Source organism: Mizuhopecten yessoensis, unplaced genomic scaffold, assembly GCF_002113885.1.
Source record: "Mizuhopecten yessoensis strain PY_sf001 unplaced genomic scaffold, ASM211388v2 scaffold716163, whole genome shotgun sequence".
NCBI classification, from domain to species: domain Eukaryota; kingdom Metazoa; phylum Mollusca; class Bivalvia; order Pectinida; family Pectinidae; genus Mizuhopecten; species Mizuhopecten yessoensis.
Genome location: NW_018479979.1, coordinates 183,184 through 199,072, shown reverse-complemented (window position 1 = coordinate 199,072; position 15,889 = coordinate 183,184).

Below are 15,889 nucleotides of genomic sequence, written 5' to 3'. Positions count from 1 at the left end.
CACTGTGGTTTTATGGATCACTGTCCCACTACACTGTGTTTTTTAAGGATCACTGTCCATCAGTATTGTGATTTTTAAGGACAGTACAGTGGATTTCAAGGATCACTGTCCAACTTTACAGTTTTTTTTAAGGATCTCTGTCCTACTACAGTCTTTTTAAGGATCACTGTCCCACTACACAGTCTTTTTTAAGGATCACTGTCCCACTACACCTTGTTATTTTAAGGATCACTGTCCCACTGCACAGTGTTTTCTTATTGATCACTGTCCCACTACACCTTGTTATTTTAAGGATCACTGTCCCACTGCACAGTCTTTTTTTAAGGATCACTGTCCCACTACACTGTGTTTTTTAATGATCACTGCCCGACTACACTCTGGGTTTTGAAGGGTCTCTGTCCCACTACACTGTGTTTTTTAAGGATGCCTGTCCCACTACACTTTGGTTTTTAATGATCACTGTCCGGCTGTATTGTGATTTTTAAGGATGCCTGCCCCACTACACTGTGTTTTTTTAGGATCACTGTCCCGCTACACTGTGGTTTTTAAGGATCACTGTCCTTCTATATTCTGGTTTTTAAGGATCCCTGTCCCACTACACTGTGGTTTTTAAGGATCACTGTCTCGCTGCTCTATGTGTTATCCTATAATAAGTTTGAGTATATTAGTGCGGAATGCAAGTGCTGATCCGGATATTGTTTACAGTCATGTTATACATGTAGTATCCGTTTGATTTATTAGGCGCCGTAACAGAACTTCCTTTCTTCTAGAACATACCATGCGGCAGCCTTTACAACTCTAAAGACAATTGCAAATTTTACCCTCTCACCCACCCAATTAGAATATTTTCAGGCGCCAGTGTTTTTTCTTTTTACAGATGATGTTCGTTCATTCTGACGTCGTGGTATATTGTGTGCTGCTCGGGGAAGCAGGTGACTGGTTAGCATGATCTTCATGGAGAGTATTTCATGTTGAGGACTGTCTGGCATAAAATTTCAGATCACCTGTTTCTTTAGCACAGTTCAATGATAAATTGATGCGTATCAATTGTATAGTTAGCTGGAAAGTTTGTTTGGGTGATTCTTTGTTCTCACTGGTCACTCCAAATTATTCTTATATATATTTATATACCACGAAAATACCTTGCTAATACATTAGTATTAAAGATACAATTAATTGAAATGTTTGTGTTGTGGTTAATTTGTGACTATTTGATAAACAAGGGAGAGTTACAGGGAGAGTATATAGCTCCAGGTACGGGCATCCTTCAGTAAAAGAAAGAAAATCCTTTCCACCATACGTGTCATGAAAAAGAAAGCTAAACATATCTTAATTTTATGTGTTTCTGAATCTTTATTTGATGTATTTTGAGAAATTCTGTACTAACTCCCGGCAATAAATTAATGATTAATTTAAGGATTATACGTTACAAATGGCCAGCACGTGAGAGAAGTGATGGATTAAGTGTATTTGATTTGTTGACCAGGGCGCGTGTTAGTTACCTACCTTTGTGTAACGCTATCGGTTACTGTACTAAAAACATGTACAAACGACACTCATACCTGACATTGATGTTGACATTGTATGTAGCTTCCGGTTGTCGGATTCCCTAGACGGATTTTTCAAAATTGCTTCCCGGATTTCTTGATTAGATAATCAAACAAAGGGTCGGGCCACTGTCTGTTAATAATCCTCACATTAGCTGCCATCGACGTGCAGATGACGTCATCCTGAAATATGCTGTCATTGACCAATGATGGACGCCTAGACATCTATCGTTCACCAATCAGAGGGCTTCCATTTACTGCACTAAGTGAGTCCCTATTTCCCAAAGATCATGATTTATAACGGAGTGTCACGAATGTCAGCCTACAGTAACATTTCAAATGGGAAATCTTGATTAAGACACAGATAGACAGTGTTTCTACTGATTATACAAACCACAACACGCCATTCTGGTGTAATTCAAGTACAAAAATAATGGAAGTATGTCAATTGAAATTACGCAATTTGGTTCAAGGCAAAAGGAAAAGGGATGAAATGAAACGAATCCTACTTGGGCGACTATAGGTCATAGTGTCGTCGTACATAGTCCAAGGGCTGTAAGGTCATAGTGACGTCGTACAAAGTCCCGGGGATGTTTGGTCATTGTGAGGACCTGCATAGTCCCGGGGCTGCTAGATCATAGTGACGTCGTACATAGTCCCGGGGCTGTTAGGTCACAGTGACGTCCTGCATAGTCCCGGGGCTGTTAGGTCATAGTGACGACCTGCATAGTCCCTGGGATGTTAGGTCATTGTGACAAACTGCATAGTCCCGGGGATGTTAGGTCATTGTGACGTCGTACATAGTCCCGGGGCTGTTAGGTTATAGTGACGACCTGCATAGTCCCGGAGATGTTAGGTCAAAGTGACGTCGTACATATAGTATCAGCCTGTTATTTCATAGTGGCGTCGTACATAGTCCTGAGGCTGTTAGGTCATAGTGACGTCGAACATAGTCCTAGCCTGTTATGTCATAGTGACGTCTTCCATAGTCCTAGCCTGTTATTTCATAGTGGCGTCGTACATAGTCCTGTAGTCCTAGCCTGTTCTGTCATAGTGACGTCGTACATGGTCCTGGGGCTGTTATGTCATAGTCACGTCGAACATAGTCATAGCCTGTTATGTCATTGTGACGTCGTACATAGGCCTGGGGCTGTTAGGTCAAGTGACGTCGTACATAGTCCCGGTGCTGTTAGGTTATAGTGACGTCGTACATAGCCCTGGGGCTGTTAGGTCATAGTCACGTCGAACATAGTCCTAGCCTGTTCTGTCATAGTGACGTCTTCCATAGTCCTAGTCTGTTATGTCATAGTTACGTCGTACATAGTCCTTGCCTGTTATGTCATTGTGACGTCGTACATATAGTATCAGCCTGTTATTTCATAGTGGCGTCGTACATAGTCCTGGGGCTGTTAGGTTATAGTGACGACCTGCATAGTCCCGGAGATGTTAGGTCAAAGTGACGTCGTACATAGGCCTGGGGCTGTTAGGGCATAGTGACGTCGTACATAGCCCTGGGGCTGTTAGGTCATGGTGACCTCGGGCATAGTCCTGGGGCTGTTAGGTCATAGTGACGTCGTACATAGTCCCGGTGCTGTTATGTCATAGTGACGTCGTACATAGTCCTGGGGCTGTTAGGTCATAGTGACGTCGTACAAAGTCCTGGGGCTGTTAGATCATTGTGACGTCGTACATAGTCCCGGTGCTGTTATGTCATGGTGACGTCGTGCATTGTCCTCGGGCTGTTCGGTCATAGTGACGTCGTAAATAGACCTAGGGCTGTTATGTCATAGTGACGTCGTACATCGTCCCAGAACTGTTAGGTCACAGTGACGTCGTACAGAGTCCCAGGGGTGTTAGGTCACAGTGACGTCGTACACAGTCCCATAACTGGTAGGTCACAGTGACGTCGTACACAGTCCCATAACTGTTAGGTCACAGTGACGTCGTACACAGTCCCATAACTGGTAGGTCACAGTGACGTCGTACAGAGTCCCAGGGGTGTTAGGTCACAGTGACGTCGCACATAGTCCCAGAACTGTGAGGTCAGTCGTACATAGTCCCGGTGCTGTTATGTCATGGGGACGTCGTGCATTGTCCTCGGGCTGTTCGGTCATAGCGACGTCGTACATAGTCCTCGGGCTGTTCGGTCATAGCGACGTCGTACATAGTCCCAGAAGTGTTAGGTCAAAGTGACGTCGTACATAGTCATGGGGCTGTTAGATCATTGTGACGTCGTGCATAGTCCCCGGGCTGTTCGGTCATAGCGACGTCGTACATAGTCCCAGAACTGTTAGGTCACAGTGACGTCGTACACAGTCCCATAACTGGTAGGTCACAGTGACGTCGTACACAGTCCCATAACTGGTAGGTCACAGTGACGTCGTACACAGTCCCATAACTGGTAGGTCACAGTGACGTCGTGCACAGTCCCAGAACTGTTAGGTCACAGTGACGTCGTACACAGTCCCATAACTGGTAGGTCACAGTGACGTCGCACATAGTCCCAGAACTGTTAGAATAGTCCCAGCCTGTTAGGTCAGTGTGACGTCATACATAATCCCAGGGGTGTTAGGTCACAGTGACGTCGCACATAGTCCCAGAACTGTGAGGTCAGTCGTACATAGTCCCGGTGCTGTTATGTCATAGTTACGTCGTACATAGTCCTCGGGCTGTTCGGTCATAGTGACGTCGTGCATAGTCCTCGGGCTTTTCGGTCATAATGACGTCGTTAGATCATTGTGACGTCGTACATAGTCCCGGTGCTGTTATGTCATAGTGACGTCGTGCATAGTCCTCGGGCTGTTCGGTCATAATGACGTCGTAAATAGTCCTAGTGCTGTTATGTCATAGTGACGTCGTACATAGTCCTAGGGCTGTTATGTCATAGTGACGTCGTACATAGTCCCAGGACTGTTAGGTCACAGTGACGTCGTACATAGTCCCAGAACTGTTAAGTCATAGTGACGTCGTACATAGTCCTAGTGCTGTTATGTCATAGGGACGTCGTACATAGTCTTAGGGCTGTTAGGTAATAGTGACGTCGTACATAGTCCTAGCCTGTTATGTCATTGTGACGTCGTGCATAGTCCTGGTCATAGTGACGTCGTACATAGTCATGGGGCTGTTAGATCATAGTGACGTCGTACATAGTCCCGGGGCTGTTATGTCATAGTGACGTCGTACGTAGTCCTGGGGCTGTTAGATCATTGTGACGTCGTACATAATCCCAGGGGTGTTAGGTGATAGTGACGTCGTAAACAGTCCCGGTGCTGTTAGGTCATCGTGACGTCGTACATAGTCCTGGGGCTGTTATGTTATAGTGACGTCGTACATAGTCCTGAGGCTGTTAGGTCATAGCGACGTTGTACATAGTCCTAGCCTGTTATGTCATAGTGACGTCGTACGTAGTCCTGGGGCTGTTAGATCATTGTGACGACGTACATAGTCCCGGTGCTGTTATGTCATAGTGACGTCGCACATAGTCCTAGGGCTGTTATGTCATAGGGACGTCGTACATAGTCCTAGGGCTGTTAGATCATTGTGACGTCGTGCATAGTCCTGGTCATAGTGACGTCGTACATAGTCCAGGGGCTGTTAGATCATTGTGACGTCGTGCATAGTCCTCGGGCTGTTCGGTCATAGTGACGTCGTAAATAGTCCTAGGGCTGTTATGTCATAGGGACGTCGTACATAGTCCTAGGGCTGTTAGATCATTGTGACGTCGTACATAGTCCCGGTGCTGTTATGTCATTGTGACGTCGTGCATAGTCCTCGGGCTGTTCGGTCATAATGACGTCGTAAATAGTCCTAGTGCTGTTATGTCATAGTGACGTCGTACATAGTCTTAGGGCTGTTAGGTCATAGTGACGTCGTACATAGTCCTAGGACTGTTATGTCATAGTGACGTCGTACATAGTCCCAGAACTGCTAGGTCACAGTGACGTCGCACATAGTCCCAGAACTGTTAGGTCACAGTGACGTCGTACATAGTCCCAGAAGTGTTAGGTCAAAGTGACGTCGTACATAGTCCCAAAACTGTTAGGTCACAGTGACGTCGTGCACAGTCCCAGAACTGTTAGGTCACAGTGACGTCGTACATAGTCCCAGAACTGTTAGGTCACAGTGACGTCGTACACAGTCCCATAACTGTTAGGTCACAGTGACGTCGTACACAGTCCCAGAACTGTTAGGTCACAGTGACGTCGTACATAGTCCCAGAACTGTGTACGACGTCACTGTGCCCTAACAGTCCTGGGACTATGTTCGACGTCACTGTGACATAACATTTTTGGGTCTATGTACGACGTCACTTGATATATATATATATATATATGTATATATATATATATGTATATATATATATATATGTATATATATATATAGTGACGTCGTACCTAGTCCCAGAACTGTTAAGTCATTGTGACGTCGTACATAGACCCAAAAATGTTATGTCACAGTGACGTCGGACACAGTCCCAAAACGGTTAGGTCAAAGTGACGCCGTACATAGTCCCAGAGCTGTTAGGTCATAGTGACGTCGTGCATAGTCCCAGAACTGTTAGGTCACAGTGACGTCGTACACAGTCCCAAAACTGTTAGGTCAAAGTGACGTCGTACATAGTCCCAGGGGTGTTAGGTCACAGTGACGTCGCACATAGTCCCAGGACTGTTAGGTCACAGTGACGTCGTACATAGTCCCAGGGGTGTTAGGTCACAGTGACGTCGTACATAGTCCCAGGACTGTTACTAGTAATGTGACTACAGGGACATGGTAATGTGTTACTGTTGTTATGTTTCGATCCAACCTGTTGTGTACAGAGTTACATAAGACGCTTGGTAAAAATATCATCTCTAAAAATTCTTGGTTTCGAAAAATCGACCCCACCAAACTTCAACGTAGTAAAACTCACATTTTTGTGTGTTTATCAAAACAAAAACAAAATACAAAAAAAAAACCTTAAAAAATATAGATAGTTTTTGAAAGATAGTAATATTTCTTTCCACATAAATTGTATTCTCCTTCTGCAGCCATTATCTCTGTTTCCTCCTCAGAAACCCGCTTTTTCGATGTTTTAACGTGTATCCAGGTCATATATATATATATATATATATATTTATCTTTGCTTCTTTCATCATTATTGTTATTTTCCAGTGATATAAATCACATTTAGACTTTTTTCGAGTTCTTCGGTTTCTTTGAAATCATTTAGCATATAAAATTCGCCCTCCGCATCAAAGCCATTTTGGTCTCTGTGGAGTATAACACATAGATATAATATAGCCGTCAGATACACGCCTGTGTAAATAATTAATTCGCTAAGAATACAATAACATCAAACAGTTCATGTTTTTGTGTGCTGTTTTGTTTTTGTTTTTGTTTTGCATTGAGATATAATCGCAGTGTTACAATGTCCGTATTGACAATCCGGGCGTTCTTTTCTCTTCCGAGTATGTCATAAGGATCGCCCTTTCATTTATTCATCTAAAACAGTGCCAGAGTTTAAAAAAAGCACAAATCAAGACTTTTAACATATATTAAACTATTTTTGGTTTGGTTTGGTTTGGTTTGTTGGTGTTTTACGTCCTATTAACAGCTATGGTCATTTAAGGACGTGCCAGGTTTTTGAGCCATTTTTTTGTACACATTCGTGAAATTCTCAAAAAAACCACATTTTCTCACGATATTAACTGCTATAAAAAAGTATGTGTCATATAGTCCCCACTTACTAAAGCAGTTAAGACATTTCAACGTCGATATGTGATTAAAATCGTCGTTTCAAGATTATAGGATGGAGGAGGCGGTGCTTGTAAAAACAAGAGGTGTAAGTCACATAGAAAACGATTTCCATCGCACTTTCAAAACTAACCGATAAGATTAAGGTACTATTTGGTGAAATCACTCAGATATGTTGGTCGCGCGTATTCGACTTCCGGTTTGCACGACATCCGAGCACGGTATAATCGGATCACTTCGCCCTCTTTCGTTAGATTCTCGAAAAAAGGACGGCCTGGTGTGGTTCGATATGGTGTGGTGATGTGATGTATGACCTACATGAGGATTTCTCACCACTTTCAAACAGTAATACCAGAAGGCACCTTTTGGTACAGTGATATCCTTGTCAGCGCTTGGTCGATTTCCTGTGAGTACATGTATGGTTACAGACATCGGCGTGATTTCCGGGATGTGACTTCCGTTGTGGCCGTGCTTGTTAGCGACTCCCAGGATGGGCGCGTTCATATTTCGCCCTGACTAAAAAATCAATAAACGAAAATTGTAGTAATACGTCTGATACCGTATGTGGAACTACTATACCTCAAGTCGATTTCTAATTTTATGTGTAGAGGTTTTATGTGATTATTTATATTTTTTTTTCCTATTAACGATAAGTCATTATATATATATATATATGTATATATATATATATATATATCAAGAATGAATATCGGTGAATTAGCATCAACCCTTAACGTGTATTGGGTAGAAGTTTTCATTTCATAAACTCTTATGACGTTTGTGAATTCAAAAATTGTTACACACTCGTGAAATTCTAGATTATAAAACTCGCACGAAATTATTGACTATAGATTGTGTGTGTTACGCTATCCCCCATTCGATACAACTAATAGGACCTATCCCGTGAGTTCTACATTGGTATAAATTTGATTGAAATAATGTTAACTGGAATGATTTATTAATTGACGTGGTGCTATGATTTTTTTAATTTTTTAATAATTAGTGAATATAATAGCCAGAGGGTCACTCTAAAGAAACGTTTTTGTTTACTACGGATCTTTAAAACTGGTGTGAAATCCTTGGGAAGATCATAAATCACATCACCACACCATATCGAACCACGCTCGAAATTTTTTTCGAGCATGCAACGTAAAATGGCGAGGTAATCCGATTACACCGTACTCAGATGTCGCGCACGTCGGAAGTCGAATTCGCGCGACCAGCATATTTGAATCTTTACGCAAAATGATACACTTTTTCGAATAATTCCTTTTAATAGTTTCAATGGGCCAACTTGTAAGCGCTGGGTCGATTTCCTGTGTCACTACTAGTGTGATAACAGGCTAGGCTTTGACGTTATATCCGGGATGAGGCTTCTGTTGGGGGCGTGCCTATTAGCGACTTCCAGTGACAGGCATATATGTATGTCTGAAGTGTTAAAACAATTCAATGTTTGTCGCAGGTATGACTTCAGAAATATTAAATAAAAGCTGCCAGAACTATTCCATATCGAAAACGTGTGATATACCAGCAATTAAAGTAGTTGTTTCCACCAGGGTGCGTGTATGTTGATGCGAATCGGAAAGCAGAACGATATAAGTATGGGTACGGCACTTCCGTCTCTCATTTCGGAAGTGTTAAAGCATGGGAGTGGCTGGTTGCCTCCTCCCTTAAGGGCAGGGTGTCCGGCTGATTTTTTTTTAATATCTCGTGAGCGATTTCTCGTCATAGAAACAGTTTGTGTACACAGGAAAAAAAATGGACTTCCGGCATGCACAACATCTGAGTATGATGTAATCGGATTTCTTCGCCCTTTTACGTTGGATGCTCGAAAAAAAGAACAGAAGATTGTTTTCGTTCGAGTTTGATTTTTTCATCAGCTATTTTCAAAGACGGTTTTATAGAAGCAATATGTTGTGATTAAGGTTCAAGGGCGAGTAGAACTTATCGAACCATGGTCCAATTCGGTGACGTAAAACAAAGAGTAATACGCTTTTTCAAATATCTCACTTTTTCATTTAGATATGGCATATACGGGCATGGAATATACTTTAAACATACATTTTTCTTCTTCTAAATATTGTTATTTCCAAACTAGTTTGACAATAGTGTATTTGGCACGATGACTTTTGATTCAATTTAGTTTATGCCGCTAATAAATCTTCTTCGCTAGCCAAACGTTCGTTTCGTATACACTCTACTTACCCATGGCGGATTCTGATTGGTTAAACGGTTTTTTTTTGAGAGAGAAGAGCGATAACTCGGTATATTCACTAGGTGGCAGGGGAGGGAATTATGAAAACAAGGATATATCCGCCAAGGGTAAGAGAAGTGTATACGAAGCGAACACTGGGCTAGCGAAGATGCTAATAAATGTATAACTGCAAACATTTTTCCACCGGAAGCGTTTGCTTATAAAACAAAAATAAAACATCTACATCCAATAAGATTGTGACTTAAGAAACATAAGAAGACTTTAAATCCCATTCCGTTCGGTAAATATGGTTGGATTCACTGTCAGAAACACACGCATAAATCATAAATATATAAGTTTAATCTTCTACAAATGTAATTGATGGGTTCGTGTGCCTCTGCATGTCTCTATGTGCGTGTCAAATAACAGTATATGGTCATTATGGAAAATATCCTTTTCTGTATCGGCAATTACAGGTCGATGTTTCAATACTCCTAGCTTTGGTGTCAAGAGAATACGTGACAGGTCTGCTAGGACCAGACTCTCAAGAGACCGGTAGTTGGTTTGTTTTACTTCACATGCAAGCTCTTGAGTGATCCAGACTAGAATCATGTGTGATTGCAATATCTATCGCCTTTCATCGAAACCTTACAATGGAAAGTAAACTCTCTTATTTCATCGGGTTCCCATCCCTATTTTCTGTCTCATTCATTAAATCTATACAACAGCTACCCACTATTGAGCTCCACGCGAACCTAACATTGACTCTACAGAAAGGTACATCTGTGTGTGCCCAATTCGTCCTGTCGTTTTGCTGTTGTATGTGTTTAATTAGCTAGCAATGGAAGGAATTTGGCGTCAAAATTCATCAACTCCAGTCGAAGCACAGACGATAGGTGTCAAGTTTTCATCTCGTTCCTTCACGTGAGCGCGAAAAGAATGTGCGCTTCCTTTGCTTTTTCTTCCCAATTTTGACGTGACGTCACAGTCGGTACCTTGGTTACCCATTCCGCCACCTCACAGGCGTAAGATGGTCAGATCTTTTGCCGCCTTTTAAATTCAGTTTGTTTTATCATTTCTCTGATTATGACGCTATTGTGATTTATTATGTGTATCAATGTGACAGTTTAACTCAACAGCTGAATTGGTCTTTTTGATATCATTTACAGCTCAATGAGAACTCATTTGGTCTCGATTTTTCAAAATTTTCGTTAATCAAAACAGTTTGTATTATTCATCATATTTGATATTTTTTTAACAACATTTCTTTAACTTTACTTTAATCATTTAGTCATGGTCGGACATGTGACTCTAAAACGTTTCACGTCCGATCGGGGAATCGAAACCCGGCAGTCATGTTAAAAGGAATAGCCAGAGCAACGTTTGCATAACTTGAGTAGCCAAATGTTTATAAAAAAAATATGTAGTGTTTTAAACGGACCTAATAGACCTCCTTTTGTTTTCTTCGGAATCAAGCTTTCCCATCAGTGCTTTCGCATGCGGTAGAGTAAAACATTATTTAGTCCATTTATAAAGAGAAGATCCAGATATCGTCGGGGGTCAAATGGCTATATTAAAGGCATTGATTCTTTCCACGATTTCTTTAGCAGTTACGCTCCTTTTTTCATTTTATGAATGTCCATAGTACTTCTTCTTACCTTTTTGAACAATTAGGGGATTACCCTACTGTATTTTGAAAATTGCGGCGATATGTCGTGATTATACTGTCGCAAACTGAGTTTTACTAGCGACGCGGAACGGACCCAGTAAAACGGACAGTATAATCACGATATACCGCCGCAAATTCCAAAATACCGTAGGGTTTATCCCATTCTAACTGATATCAACCAAAACCACCGAAAAAAACGACAATTTTAAGACTTTTTTGAGTGTTCAAAGTGAGGTATTCCCACGTTGACCTTTCGAGGTCACGTTATTTTTTGTGACGTCATGAATTATCAATTTCATGACGTGCCAGGGTCAGTCGGGGTCATTGAATTTGCCTTTGTCCAGTTGGTATTCATTTTGCCTATGAATGCCAACTGAAAGCAGTTCAATACTTATATTTACTATTTTTGGAATCTGTTCATCTCATAGAAAATTCTATTTTACTTACGTAATATTATTCAGCATTTAGTTCAAATAATGTATGTATCGTGTATGCTTGTTCAATGAATAGAACAAATGTCGTGTTACATCTCAAATGAATTAGAATATTTGTTTCAACTTTGTTCACATCATCAAAATTCTAGGTAACGATTTTCATTATTTTGCAAGCAATTATAACTCTTTATGATTTGTACCTTAAACGCATGCTTTAATTAAGTCCTGACCTAACCTTAAATAAAAATTGATGAATAATTTAATTTTGGAGGAGGCGAGGGTAACCTTGACATGTGGTTTACGTTTCTAGGTCACATTTACATGTATCCGAAAGGATATCTGTTTTTTCCCCTGGTTTCCATAGAAACCGACCAATGAAATTGGTTATAGCACATTTTGCAATGATACTAAAACACACAAGCTCAAACAGCTGATAACACAGTACACGGACAGACTCTGACTCAGCGATCTGTACCTTGATCAAAGGAAGAATCGTTCTGGAATTACTCAAGCGTTACAAATGTATATCGCTCAAAATAAAATACATCGATTTTCTTTGTGCTTTTCTCGGCGTTGTGATACATGCAATATTCACAGAAACAAATGCCTTGAATCAACACTGTTACTGAGATACGGTCTGCAAGACATTGACATTACAAATATCTAAATATAGACAACGCCAATAAAAGCCTTAAAAAGATATATAGATCGATAATTATCTGGGATTATTATTGAAACACAAACTTCGTATGGATATAATTCGACAGGTATTTTGTCTGAGTTAAACATATCCATTAGCACATTTCACGAGTGAAATCTGAAATATGCGATAAACTAAAATGCACATGTGGTATTCGATTTTAATACAAACCTATTTTTGTTCTATAAATCCATATAGAAATATGATGGCACGTTACCATAGCGCAAAATGGCGCTTACCTGTTCGGAAGTCATCAGAATATAACAGCCGATGTGTTCCGGCCAAAATAGCCCTCCTGTAGATGCAACACAGCCTCTTGTTTGACCACAGTGTGAAATACATAACACTCTATTATGTGGCTTGAAAACAGACTTTATCACTAAAGTGTGATTTACCAGGTATGTTATAAATATTCTGTAATAAAAAGATAACAAATCCCTCTCTGACACAAATCTAGAAAACTTGCCCATAGCTCTATACCCCATGAGTGTATCACAAATATGTTATTGGTTGTAATGATTCGCACTAAGGTATATTCATTCCTGTAACTTACCTTCAGCTGGAAATACGTTTATGATCACAGACATTACATCCCATAATATTTTGTGTTTGGAGATCTTCCCTATTAAATAGGGTTCTCTATTTTTGATATATTGATCCAAATATTCTACCAAATTTCATCATTTATACCTCATGGCCTGCGTTGCACCGCCACCGAAAAACAAACTCAAATAAGTTGAAAATAATACATGAAGAAATTCTGTGTCTACGATTTGTAAATATATAAACGTACAATGTAAACACTAAAGTACTGACTCTAATGTACCTCTCAAACGAGGGAGACACCAAAACAAAAGGAAAGACAACAACAGGAATTAAGGACACACCAAAACAAAAGGAAAGACAACAACAGGAACTAAGGAGACACCTAAACAAAAGGAAAGACAACAACAGGAACTAAGGAGACACCAAAACAAAAGGAAAAACAACAACAGGAACTAAGGAGACACCTAAACAAAAGGAAAGGCAACAACAGGAACTAAGGACACACCAAAACAAAAGGAAAGACAACAACAGGAACTAAGGAGACACCTAAACAAAAGGAAAAACAACAACAGGAACTAAGGAGACGCCTAAACAAAAGGAAAGGCAACAACAGGAACTAAGGACACACCAAAACCAAAGGAAAGACAACAACAGGAACTTAGGAGACACCAAAACAAAAGGAAAGACAACAACAGGAATTAAGGACACACCGAAACAAAAGGAAAGACAACAACAGGAACTAAGGAGACACGTAAACAAGAGGAAAGACAACAACAGGATCTAAGGAGACACCAAAAACAAATGGAAAGACAACAACAGGAACTAAGGAGACACCTAAACAAAAGGAAAAACAACAACAGGAACTAAGGAGACACCTAAACAAAAGAAAAAACAACAACAGGAACTAAGGAGATACCAAAACAAAAGGAAAGACAACAACAGGAGCTAAGGAGACACCAAAACAAAAGGAAAGTCAATAACTGAAATTGAGGAGATATAAAAACAAAACAAAACAAAAGAAATTAGTAGGAACTATGGAGACATCAAAACAAAAGAAAAACAACATGAATTTGAGCAAATGATGATTTATGTAGTTTCCTTGTCATTGCTTTACTGTGTTTAATTAATTAAGCTTGACTTTCCAGAACAATTAACACACTCTCACTATTTTCCTTTGGTTCATAGCTTTAAGCACAACAGACATGATTTCTGCAGTTACTCAGCTGAAAGCCTAGTGTAGTAATGTTGAAAAATGCCTACCGTCAATTGTCACTTGAGTGCCCTTTCCATGGATCATTAATAATTACTAGTTCGTGAATCAGAATGCAGAGGGTATTTCGTGAGCAATTTGTCACAAAGCAGATACTCTCAGAGTTTCACTTAGCGAGCGCTTGAATCAATTTGCTTATTTAATCCATCTTCTGTCCTCTTCTCAGCGAGGTTTCCGTTCAGTGAGCCACTCGATCCGTAAGCAAGCATAACTTCTCGGCGATGTTACAGTATAATATATACAGCTAAGAGTTCGTCAAGAGTTATATTTCGTCAGGAAATATTCGCATGTTGTAGAATTTCCTGAGAAGAGGTCGGTCTGCAATATTTTAACACAGTGAAATAATGGATCATTTTCTGTTGCTGTTATTTCTATAAGAATTCTCTGGTATTTCTACAAGGTTGAAACATCGCTGTGGTTATTAAAAACGATGAAACATTTGCAGGGGTCAATTAATTATGACGGAAATAAACCGTGAAACGTGAATGGAATGCAATTTAAATTTGATCTGTTACCTTTTAATGCTTTAGGACATTTATCAATAAAGCGAACTGAATACCACACATTGTATTGCTCCTGGTCTTGAGTAAAATATATTTTCAATTATATTTGGAATAGGCAAATTTCGCTGATTCATTGTTGAATTTGCGGTTGGAACCTTCCGCGAAAACCGGGGAAATAACCCAGTTTACAGAAATCTGTCACATGAGATGAGATGCAATGCAGTAACAGAATGAATGTGTTTTGTAAACATTATGGTTTGTCGTTATATGTGGTCCTCAGTCAAAGCAGACCAAGTGTAAATGTTCACAGTAGATATTCGACACTGAAAGTGTCATTACATTACTAATATCACGTGACCCTTTATAACACGACCCGTTCAAATTGAAAGTATTGCCTATCTTTATATTTCTTTTTGAGATTATGTCCTCAATAAATAATCATATTTGTGTAAATTCACCGAATGAAAAATAATTAACCTTTGCTGTTAAATAGTATATCGGACTAGAACATGATTCTTGGCGTCCTTTCCGGGTGTTTTTGAGTTCCCATTGCCTCACGTGTTTGTTTTTGTTGCCATTGAGATTGGATCTTGTCCTAATGAAATTTTAACGAGTTGCCTTTCTTGCTTGGATTCTTTTCAACCACACTTTCAAAACGATAGAAATAAACACTGTCGTATAACTCTGGCCAAAGCCATTTATATATCAGATATAAAAGGGCTTCAGTTTGACAAAAAGACGATCCACACAATTCCCCATGTAGAAACGAACTTCTAAGTTTTCTCTGGTCCGATGATTGTATATGTGTCGATTAACTTTATTTTTTTTTTTTGTTCAATTTGTAATGGGACGAATACTGTGATTCAACATTTTTCTTCTGCATCGATATATTTTTAACAGTGGAATCGGGTATTCCACAAATCTTATTTTACAGTCTGAAAGATTTAATTTTGACATCTTTCAACAACAACCCATAACATTGAAATGGTTTCTGCATTTCTGGATGTATCAACATATGAGGCAGTAGAATGTTTTAAGGATGGAATGTATCTGCTGTGTCTATTTGCATGAGAGCGCGAGACGACTAAGATATTGAGGAATATAACCTGGCCTGCGGAACTAGTTCCAACTGTGGAGATACTCACGTATTATACAACTGCATTGTTTTAATAATGAACCTTGTTTATTCCAACTGTGGAGATATTCACGTATTATACAACTGCATTGTTTTAACAATGAACCTTGTTTATTCCAACTGTGGAGATATTCACGTATTATACAACTGCATTGTTT